This window comes from Fukomys damarensis, unplaced genomic scaffold (assembly GCF_012274545.1).
Source record: "Fukomys damarensis isolate Sample0158 unplaced genomic scaffold, DMR_v1.0_HiC HiC_scaffold_16, whole genome shotgun sequence".
Lineage (NCBI taxonomy): Eukaryota > Metazoa > Chordata > Mammalia > Rodentia > Bathyergidae > Fukomys > Fukomys damarensis.
In genome coordinates this window covers 5,323,020-5,334,775 of record NW_022900928.1, presented here as the reverse complement: position 1 = coordinate 5,334,775, position 11,756 = coordinate 5,323,020, and the positions used below count along the sequence as shown (strand labels likewise).

Below are 11,756 nucleotides of genomic sequence, written 5' to 3'. Positions count from 1 at the left end.
AAGCAAAAGACGAGTTTGTTCCTGATCACATAAGAGAAGGCCCCATGTGTGTTTCCACCACCGACAGCCTCCGCACTGGAGCCAAGAGAGTGAAGGCTGCAGTAGAATTTACTTGTCCTTCATTTCCAAATGCTAACAAGAGAGCCCTTATTTTATTCCTCGAACCCGGCGTGCTGCATGTGGAAGCAACTCAGAAAGACCCGTATGCAGACCGCTACCGTGAGTCCATTCCCAGAACCTGGAAATAAGGCTAGCAAAGTGGGAGAAAATAAGACCATAAATATTTCTAATATTTATTGAGCACCATTTGCGTATGTGTGCCTGGCTACCCTAGAAAAATGCAATATCTGGGCCTATAAAACGGAAGGGCAGGCCCCAGCTGTAATGACAGTCTCTTCGTGGACTCAGCTCAGAAAGCATTATGTGGCAATATGATCCTCTTTGAGTAAACCCAGAGTCTCCATGTGTAGGGTGCAGTCCTAGCCACCTGCCGGGTCTGTAGTTCCGGGTTCGCCAGGGCTGGTAGCTCGGAAGGGTCCAAACCCAGTTTCAGCTCTGCTGGAAATGCTTCTCACTGAAAGGACCTGGGAAGCCAGGCTACCACGGAGCTTTACAAGGCTCTTGAAGTGAGAAGGAAGCTTGCTAGTCTTCCAGCTTGCTGGCTTCTCTTCCAGCGGCCACCACCTGAGCTGCACAGCATGAGGCCTCAGGTGAGGCACAGAGAAGCCCCTCCCAGGGCAGCCCAAGGACACTTGATTGAATCTGCTCTCCCTGCACAGAAGCACTCAGTCCAGCCCCGTGACTACTGATGTGTGTGTGTGTGTGTGTGTGTGAGTGTGAGATTAGCCATGAACTTGCGCTGCAAAGAAGAATATCTCTTTTCCAAATTGAAGTCATTTGAGCTACTTGAAAACTTCAAAAATAGAACCATTTTTAACTGTTTGGCTCAAACAAAAACTCATTCAGTCTGAGAAATTGGCAAAGGGCTCACGGATGATAAATACTCAACCCTTAATCACATTTTCCATAAACCTTCAAATTTCCAAGAGTTTCACCATTTAAAAAAAAAAAAAAAAAGACTTTCAGTGAAAAGTCTGGACAGACAGCCTACAATAACAGCACAATATTAACAGGATGGCAGGGTTTCCTGGGCTTTCCCATTTCATTTCCTCTGTAAAAATCTTTACCTAAGCAAGCAGCCAATACTCTTGCCTTTAAATCACTAGGCAAAGAAAAGTAAATCTATTTTTTCAAAGGAAAGGTCAACAAATTTCATTCAGCAAATATTTGTGGAGCACCTACTAGACTGTACTAGACTCAGAAGGAAGGAACAGTAAAGCAGTAAAATGGGTAACATTTTATGATGTGGCAGAGACACCACTGTAACAACGTCATGCATCTTAAACACGGCAACGCATTGTGACGAGCTGTTACAAGAGCTACTTAAAGCTGCTCCACTTCCTGCCTCAAACGTCACCTGTCACCTAGGCCAACTGCTCCCTGCTGCTCTCCTTGGCCACCGTCTCATCCCTGCTACCAGCCTTTGCAGATCAGGCTCTTTCTGTGCTGTGGTGAAACTAGAATTCAGGAAGGACCTGGCCCCTTCCCATCAAGCCTTCAGGTGTACAGGGTGCAGTTCTTCGGTGACCCAGGAGTTAAACAGAACAAGCTCAGCTGAACTGAGAAAGAACTAAGCGTGAGTAGGAAGAGGCTCATGTTTCCAGGACGGAACCTGCCAACCAGAAAGTGAAATGAGATTTCTACACCATGTTCACCTCTGACGGGCTAATACAGTGAGGAAGTCAGACTTGTGACTGCATCCCGAGCTCAAGTCTTTACCCGGGGAGGAGTTGCACAGTCTGAGAACACGAGAGCTAGAATTTGCTGTAAGAAAAGTGAAGAGACCCAAGTGGAAGCAGGCAAAGACACTTACTGTGGCTGTATAGATTGTGGAGTAGGCAGAGTCGGAAGGTGGGGCTGGGCATGTGGCTCCGAGGAAGAGCATCTACACCACCAGAGAAAAGGGAAGAAAGAAAACAAAGCGCAGAGAGGACCACGCTTGCTTGCTCTGTCACCCAGCCGTTGGCCACCCGCCCCTCCCTGAGACACAGCAGCCCTGCCACATTATGTGGCTCTGACTCTGCATGTAGCACATGCATGGTGTTTTCAGCACATGAGTGCTCCCCCGCCCTAGGGAGGTGCATTCACGCACTGTGGAACTCAAATATGAGAAATAGCTTTATATTGTACAATAAATTGATTTTAATGGACGCAAAAGTTGTGCATATTTACGGGGTGCTGTGTAGTGTTCTGACACATATGTACATTATATAATGCTTACATTCAATTCAACATACTTATTGCCTTACTCATTATTTATTTATGGTGGAAGCATTCAGAAGACGTCTACCTCTTGAAATATACTGTAAAATATCATCTTCCATAGCGACCTCAGGGAGCAGCACCCCACCAAGCTTCGTGTTCCTCTGTGACCCACTGACCACCCGAACTGTCCCTGTTTCCTGTAGCCACACTCTCCTTTTGGCTTCCATAACACCGACAGGCTTACACACCTGCCACACTTGCCCGTGTGGGTGAGGCCAGGGCACTTGTCTCGCTCTGTCCATCTTAGTCACTTAGCCCAACAGCCTTCAGTCCCGCCCACGCTGTTGGGAAGCAGAGGACTAGATTCCCTTTTGTGGCTGACGTTTTCCACTGGGGACACACTGGTTGTTTCCACTTCTTAGCCACTGTGAACCTTACACAATAAACACAGGAGTGGGAGTTTCCTGATTTTGTTTCCTTTGGATATGCATCTGGCGGTGAGATTGTTGGATCAAGTGACTGTTGTACTTTTAATTCCTCTGGGAACCTTCACACTGCTTGCCACAATGGCTGCACTAATCCACTTTCTCACCAGCAGTGTGTAAAGCATCCCCATTCTCTGCATCTTGTGTCATCATTTTTAGTTTTGTTCTTTCAGTTTGAGCTGGCATCTCTCTTCATGCACTCTCTATTCAGGTTACAACAACATCTCTTTTTTCCCTTTTCCACATCACGTTGATGAACTATCTAGTTGCTCCTTTCGTCAGACACAGCACCTTTCTTCCCCCAACCTTTCCTTGGGGAACATAAACAAAACTCAGGTCTCCAGGCTCTGGATTATTACTAGGAGGAAAGGGTTCATTGTGTTTACAAACATGGGTTTCGCAAATAGACAAACCTCTGGGCTGGATTTCAGCTCTGCTCTCATACAGGGCAGCTTCCCTAAGCTGGCCACACAGTGGAATCCTTATATAAACTGTAGGGGCCATGGGGAAATAAATGTGATCATGCACAAGAAAAGCCTGGTGCCATGTCTAGCACGTTGTAGGAATCCAAGAAATACTTTTGAGTGGACGAAGAATGAACCCTCGAGGGGCACTTTGTCTAACCTCGGCACTAAATATGCTTTGTAGGAGAACAGGGGACCCAGGGAGAAGCCTATGGGGAGAGGACCGAGGAAGACTGGAGGAGGAAGCCCCAATGGGAATCCCAAGTTGGCGCACGGTTACGAACCCCTAGTGAGCAGCCAGCTTCACGCTCACCCTCCTCTCAGTGAGAGGCAAGGAGGGAAGGGGCTTCAGCGTGTGTGCCCTCTCCAGCAACTCTGGACATTCTCTTGGAGCTCTGACCACCTGCAAACTTGAAAGCCCAAACACCAAACACCAAACATTCCATTTTGGGAATGGAAGAGAAGGGACTTTGTGTATTTTATATCATTTTCCCCCTCTACAGAAACAGCTGAACAGACTTCCTAACTCGTTCCCAGAAGCTTCAAGTTCAGGCTGAGCTCAGCCCTGGAAAGGCTCTCGCTGGAGTGGAAGGCCTGAGAAAGTCATTACAGGAAAGTGAAAGCTGGGAATGGAAAGACACAGGAAGATGGAAATCCTATTGGGTTTTCTCAGGATGATCCAACCTTCAATGACAGGAAGATGGAACCGAGCAAATGGCCTCAGGGAAACATCTCCAAAATCACTGCAAACTTAAACACAGGTTAAAGCAGGGACTCTTTAGAGGCAGTCTGCTCTGCCTTTGCTCCAGCTTCTTCCTTTACCCTCTGGGCCGTGACCAGTGCCTCCTCCCCAGATAATGAGGAGATAATGACTTTTGTCTCCCGGCCTGGAAGAAAACTAAATGAGAGAATGCAGCTAGGTATATTGCTGACATGAGCATTAAAACAACTTAGGCATAAAGCAAAGTGCATAAAGTGACCAGTGTTGGTGCCGTTAACCTACGGGGATCCAGTGATTAACAACCAGAGTGCACACCGTCTCCCATGTTCAGCCTCCCCTGCTGTTCCTCCCTCCCCCTGGCTCTTGGCAGCTGGAAGAAACTGCCTCACTCTCGATGGCTGGAAAGCTTACCAAACAGAAGGACCCCAGCATTAGGGATGGAACTCGACAAGAAGGAAAGGAGGAGAAACCTGCATCTGCAGGACAATTCTCACAAAAAAGAACTGTCCAGGCCCAAGTGTCAGTGCTGCAGAGGCCAAGAAAGACTGGTCTGGGGTATGTAAAGCACCAGAGAGGCATGGCACAAAAGGGTGAGGCTTGTTAGGCAAAGTATCTTGAATATCAGGCTAAGATTTTCCCCAACGGTGATGTATGTATTATAGAATTTAAGGTAGGAAGATAGTAGGAGTTTAGAAAGGTTTGAGTCCATACATTGGAACATGGAGAGCTCCAGCAACTCTGTGGAAATTCATATAATGTATATAGTGCTGTGGGTATAGTGGCCCAACCTCTCATGGAAAAGTGAAAGTTTCTATCAACAGGTTAATTTCATCTCAGCATCAAAACACCCAAAGCTGGATGTCTGGTCTCCTCACTGATTAAGGCCTCCTCCCCACCTAGGAAAATGAAAGGGATGGCAGAGAGTCAATTTAGTCTAACTAATAGCTTGGCATGGTGTCGACAAAACATTGGCTGACTGGTGCTTTTCTTTTTGCTTGGTGCATTTGACTTGGAGAAAATATAATCATTGTTGGATGCTTCCCCATTGTGATTATAAATCCAACTGAACATGAGGTAGATGCCACTGGTCCTAAAATAAAGAAACAGAGGAACATACCTTCAGCCTGAAAGACCACTGCTTACCAAAATAGTCCAGATAGCCTGTGGCTTGCGTTGACCAAAACATGAGATGAAAACCACAAACCCAAGCACAAGCTTTATTTCTGTGGTATTGGGATTTTTTTTCCTATTCAAATATCTGACTGGAGCTGCTGGCCATGCTCGGGAGTTTCCATGACTCACCAAAGCCTCGGGTCCTCTAGACCAGGACTGTGTCTTCCCAGAGAAAGGGGGCTCCTCCTTCTTTACCCAGAAGCTGCAGTTTGCTCAGAGACCCTTGCGTCCCAAAGGGGATTCACCCATCCAGGAGCAAAGCATTTTGTTTTTAAAATTCACTTGTCAAAGCTTTCCACCTTGATCTAAAGAAAGAACACAGACCAGTAAAAGCCTTGGTTCCTTTCCTCTGCTTTTCTGAATCCTACACAGCCATCCACGCCCAGCTCGTCTGACCTCCCTGAAACTGTCCTGGGGGTTTCTTCCCATGGTGACATAATACATGACAGCTTTATTACAAGCTACCTGAAACGTCCTCTCCAGCAGAGCCCTGAGGTCTTAGGAGGGTTCTTGAAGAAGAACCCTGTGTCCACTAGCAAAGCCTTCCATGCTCACTAGGTGAAGAGCAGGTACTATGTGACCAAGTATTTGCTCTCTTCATCTTTTCCTGACATTACTGACAGAGTCATTTATTTCTGGTATCAGTTGTAGATTCTGGCGAGGAGGAACAGATCTCATTCTTGCTTCCTTAGAGCTCAATGCCTGTGAAAGGGTCCTCCAGCTACCTACATCCATGCTGTAATAAACTGAAGGTAGTCAGAAAGGTTTCCTTGCTTCGTCTGTGGGGATGGCGTCTACTCTTCCTGCCCTCGAATCCAGGGAGCTGGACACTTGCTTTGATCATAGAGTGAAGTGGGAGGGGTGTCGGGGCCCAGTCATGGCCCACTGGAGTTTGACATTTGGAAAATAAATTCTTCTTGTATAATTAAGGAATCAACATTTGCTACTCTTCAAGGAAACTGTTTGTTAAATTTGTTTTGACTCTTTGACCCTGACATAACAGGAAACTCATTAGCCGAAGATCTGATGTTATCTGTAAGAGTCAGGAAATCACCCTGACATAACAGGAAGCTCGTTAGCTGAAGAACTGATGTTATCTGTAAGAGTCAGGAAATCCGGTCTTTGAAAAACAATGACTTGGTGTTTTTTGTTGTTGTGTGCCCTTAAAAGCTTCCTATTGCTGTGAACCTATAAAAGGAGCTGTTATTGCGAAATAAACCAGACTTCTTTTCGTCTCCGCTCAGGCTTGAGTGTTCTTTCCTTTCTCAATCCTCACTCCCAGACCCAGGCATGTTCGTGTTGTGACAGCTGGACCGCCACAGAGGGGCACTGTAGCAATTCTGAGCCTGGACTTCACATGCCTGGCAATGCCCACATTTGCCCGCTGGCTGCTGGACACCAAGGTGGTTGGGATTCGGGGCCGGAGCCCCCACACAGCAGGGCCCAGGAGGGGCAGAGGCCACCCAGGCCATGCCGGAGCTCACAAAGTTCACAAAGTTCTGCTGCGTGCATGACCTCAGTCTTCACAAAGTGCAGCAGGAGGAAGCATCACCCCAAGGAAAGGCGGGAAATTCAGATTGTCACCAAACCCCAAAATATGGGGCTCATTTGTATGCAGCAGATTTTGACCGTAGATCTCTTTCTACATCATTAGCCTGCTTCATTTTCTTTATAGCACTCAATACTACCTGCAGTCACTTTATTTCCTTCCCTCCTGTGAGCAGCTGTCTGCTGTGGTGCCCTCTGTATCTGGAGCAACGCCTGGCAACACGCTGGTGTTCAGCGCTAGTGGATGAAGTGGCTGGACAGAGAGGGGTGACCATCACAGACGTGCTCAGTGGAGAACAGATGCTGCCACCAGCAAGAGGACTGGACGCTGGGAAGGTCAGGGAGGGGCACACATTACGTCCAGAGTGAACTTGTCTTTCTGCCGTTCATTCAACCCTTCTCTCCGAAGTGGCTTTACCACTTTGAACTTCTGGTGTGGCAACACACGATTACTTTGAGAAATGTTTTTAGAACAACCTGCTGGGGATCAAGCTACTAATCACCCACTTAACTAGATAACAAATCCCCTGAGCTGTCAGAACATTTTCTAAACCTTGCTCAAGACAAAGAAAAAATATAGAGTCTGCCCTCTGTTGGCTTTTGGACTAGAATAAAGGGAAAAACTCTACAATGTTCTGAGTATTTTGCATTTGTTCAGCACAAACTGCACTGGGAATTTCTTAATGAAAAGAGTTTCTCAAAGGACGGAGCCAGAGGAAAAGGTCTGTGTTCTACTGGGAAGAGGAAGCAGAACAGTCTGAAGCTGAGCACCCCAACACCCGCCATGCTCTTCCCAGGCAGGCACTGATTTCCCAGGCAAGCAGCCAAACAGTGAAGGTAAGGAAATGGGGATCAAAGGGCAAAAACAATAAACAGGAAACAGGGAATAACGGGGGACAATTCCACTTCCCTGTTGTCAGTGTTCTCTTGTGTTTATGTTTTCCATAAAATTTTAATATGTATCCAACTCACGTGTCCACACACACACACACACACACTCACACATAGGTGTGCTACGTCAGAGCTTCGGTTCTTACATTGTTCTCTAAATTACTGTTTGGATTTTCTTAAAGCTTAACTTGGGCTATTTTAATAGAAATATAGACAAGGCAATGCCATGAAAGGAATGGAAACTCATGGTCACAAAACTCTGAGGTGAATTCTAATGTGATCCCTTAGTACACAGCGAGATAGCAAGACTGAAATTAACAAATCAGCATGAATTCTGGATTAATTTGAAGCTTTGCTGCTGCTGCTTCATCTTCTTCTTCTTCATCTTCCTCTTCTTCTTCTTGCAGGGGTTGAACACGGGTCCTTGCGCTTGTGAGGCAGACGGCTACACCACTAAGCTAAATCCCCAGCCCTAATTTGGACCTTTGAGTCTTTGAGCCAGCACTCCAGAGCTTGAGGAAATCATTCAAATATTTATCCTTAAATGATAGTACTCTCTGCCCTGTTTAGAAGCTTTTGCTCTTGGATCTGAGACTACAGACATGTGCAAGGTGCACAACCCCAAGCCAAGATTCCACTTCCTGAATTTTGGGTTCCAGGATGTGTGTGTGTGTGTGTGTGTGTGTGTGTAACTTAGTTAGATGGTATGTGATAGACAGACAGATAGATAGATGATAGATACATACATACATATATATACATACATACATATATAGATTTTCCCTTCACTGCTCTCATTCCTAAAGTTGTTCTTCCTACTCTTTTTCTGAGCCCCTCACATCTTGCCATTGAATCAACCTGCCTCATGTAGCCAGGGGACTATCTACTACTTGTTGCCAAGAATATTTTTGTCTCCTCAAGTAGATGTAAAAACAAATTTTCCTCATCTCCCCCAGCTCAGGCATTGTGCACAAAAGTGCACAGTAAGGTTTGTATAACTGAACTACTGTGTGTTAAGTACTCAGCAACTACAGCTGAGTCAAACAATTGAAATGAATCCTTCCTTCCTCAGATGCACAGCATCAGCAAAGCTGGTGTATTTCGAGACCGTTCAGAAAATCAGGGTCACAAGATGAGAGTCTGGGTTCCTGACAGATAAAATTTCATTGGCTTCTTATTTTAAAATGATGCGTCGCTGTGTTAGGAGGAGTCTGGCAAATAACCACAAGTGGCATGTCCAAAGCCAGCTGCCTGCGTGTACAGGGGCATAGTTGGCATGGGTCCTGATGTAGTCACAGACCGAATCAAGCACAGCACTGCTTTCCAGAATCAAATGGAGGAACGCACACTAAATAGCAGCTGCCGATAAGTGTGGGTTGGGATTTCTCCTTCTGAATCTGCTCTCTTGCTATGTTACAGGGTTTCTATGGTACCTCTTTCATCCAAACTTAGACAAATGCTATTTGGCAGTTGTGCAAAACTGTTAGGCAAAAATCAGAGGCTGCAACTGTGTTGCCAGGAAACTCTTCCTCTTAAGCAGCTGACTGAGTAAAACGAAGGCTCAGAAGTTGAACAAAATGTGGCTACGCTAACTCTGTGGGGTAGTATTTTTAACCTAACCCTAGGAATAGCTGCTATTAGGAACCCCAAGTTAGTGCTAGCAGCAGCAGACCCAGATTTCATCAGGGAAGAACACAGACCCACGCTTCCACTGGGACACCGACAGGGTCGGTGCCCATAGCCTCTCGGCCGTGTTTCCATCCGGACCAGGCGTGCCCTTCCCAACCTTGCCAAACACTCAGACCTCCATGAGCACCCATCACTCAGCCACAGGGCACCGTGTGGTCAGGAGCACCACGGGCTGATGGCATCGTGTGTGGACGTCACAAAGTAGGCATACACGAGCTCGGAGGCACCAGGCCACACGGTCCTGAAGGGCCACCGTGGTGGATGAGGTGCACGGTGGCCACCTGTTCCCACTTTCTCCAGTGACCCTTGGCTGCCTGATGAAACCCCACTGAGGAAGGTGAGAGGCAACTAAAATTGGGTCTCCACCTGCCTCACAAAAATTAGAAAATTCAAATACCAAAAGTCAGGAGTAAATATTTTAGTGTAAGATATGGGCGAACTCATTTCTGACCTTAGGAAATAGGATTTCTCAAAACACAAAATGTACACATGAAGTACAAAAAAGTCAATGAATTTATTATATTAAAATCAAAACCACTTGCTAATCAGAAAACAATAAAGTGAAAATACATGAAATTAATTGGGAAAAATATTTCCATGCATGTAAGCAATCAAATTTTAAAACTACTTAGAAATCATAAGGAAAGAATAAAAACACAATAAAATAGTTAAAAGGCATGAACAAGTATTTCCAGGTAATAAAAACACATATGGCCCACAAACGCAAAGAAATAGCAAGTTTCAATAGATATCAGCAAAAATAACGGAAAGCTAATAATGCCCCATAACAAGTTGTTGGGGAGGGTGCAGGAGAAAAGGACCAAGAGGGAATCTCACCAACGCCATCGGAGCTGCCGACTCCGGGAAATTGCATTAACCTATGCCAAACTCTGAGGAGACCACCTTCGTCCAGTCGCTTAGGAACTTGGTCCTCGTGAGCCACCGTCCGAGACCATGGCGGCCTGACTTCCGCACCTCCGGAAACGCAGACAATGCGTGTCAGGGGTTGGACCCTGCTGCCAGGGGCACCATGGGAGAGCTGCTGCTGCCGCTGCTACATCTGGGACCTCCCCTCCCTTCTCCGTCCCGCAAGGGAGCGACAGCCTCGCTCTCAGTGAAGAGAATCCGCCATCCAGGGAGGTGCACTCACAGTTCTACTATCGCGGCACTATTTTTCACTGGGCTCACGACATCACTGGGTGCTGGAATGATCTGGATCACGCCGATTAAAGCCAGGGTCTCCCTTGGTTGCCAAACTTCTGGCTCTGCTAAGTAACGGACCCATCCCATGACTGAATGGGCAGAGGGCACTTCCAAGAAATAGTCCATCTTTTACGCTGGGCGCTGAGTCCACGAGTGATTGTGGCGCTGTTGAAATAAATAAAGACAGACACGCAATAAAAACAGGTGAGATAGCTGATAATGCTGGGAGGAAATGTTATAATTTGGATCTAAAATATTCCCCAAAAGGTTTCTGGTTCAGAGTTGGAATCATGGGGATCATGGGGACATTTACACTCATCCGTTAATGAGTTCAGAGCTAAATTGGCTCGAGGAGGTGGGGCCTGGTTGGAGCTGGGGCCTGAGTGTGACCTGGAAGGGTTTACTCTTTCCCTGAGCTTCTCTCTTCTCTCTCTCTCTGTTTCCTGATTCCTACGAGGGGAGGAGCTTTCCTTCACCACACCCTTCTACCATGTTGTTCCTGCCTTGGAGACAGCTGACCATGGACTGAGTCCCCTGAAACTGTAAGCCAAATTAAACCTCTTCTCCTTTAAGTTGTGGGAGCCAGGTATTTAGTCCAGGCAGTCAGAAATTGACTAGTATAGACGGATACCTTATAACTAAACAGTATAATTAATCTAATTTTATACTCCTGATTTCAAAAGAGAAATTGGCTTTACAGCTTTAACTTAGGTGACTCACATACCTGACCTAAAGTCCCAATAATAATTTGTGAAGTATAAGAAGAGACTGCCCTTCGTGTGACTAGCCAAGTCTTAGAGATATCAAAGGGCTCAGCTGGGCATCTCTGACAGACATGCTGACCCAGAGCACCGCCTCCATCTAGCCCAGACTCCTCTAGATAAAATTCCTCACCTTCATCACTCAGGGTCAGGCACCAGGCAAATCCTTTCAATTAGACCCCACCACAATAGTATAGCAGCCAGCCAGTCCTACCATGTTTATCTGCCCTGCTTGCCTTGCCCACAGAAATTCCAGGGAAGGACCTGGCCCAAGCTTTCCCCTCCCTCCCTCCCTCCTTGTCATTTCTAGGACCTGTGTGTGTAATAAACTCGGTCTTCCTGAGCCTCTGCTGTGTCTCCTGCCACACCCGACAGACATCACATGAAAGACCACAGAACACACAGCCAACAAATATCCCCATTCCCCATGAAATAACAAGCTCAGAGAGGCTATTAATTAGCTTCATACCAAGCAAGCATCAAATGAGAAATAAAC

At 46.4% G+C, this 11,756-nt stretch overlaps 1 long non-coding RNA gene across 1 annotated transcript; it reads left to right on the top strand.

Moving 5' to 3' along the window:
• The first annotated feature begins 10,472 nt into the window (after positions 1-10,472).
• LOC104876161 lies at positions 10,473-11,756 on the top strand. Its single transcript, XR_784264.2, has 3 exons — positions 10,473-10,703; positions 10,957-11,041; positions 11,571-11,756. It is a non-coding gene; the product is annotated as an uncharacterized LOC104876161 (long non-coding RNA).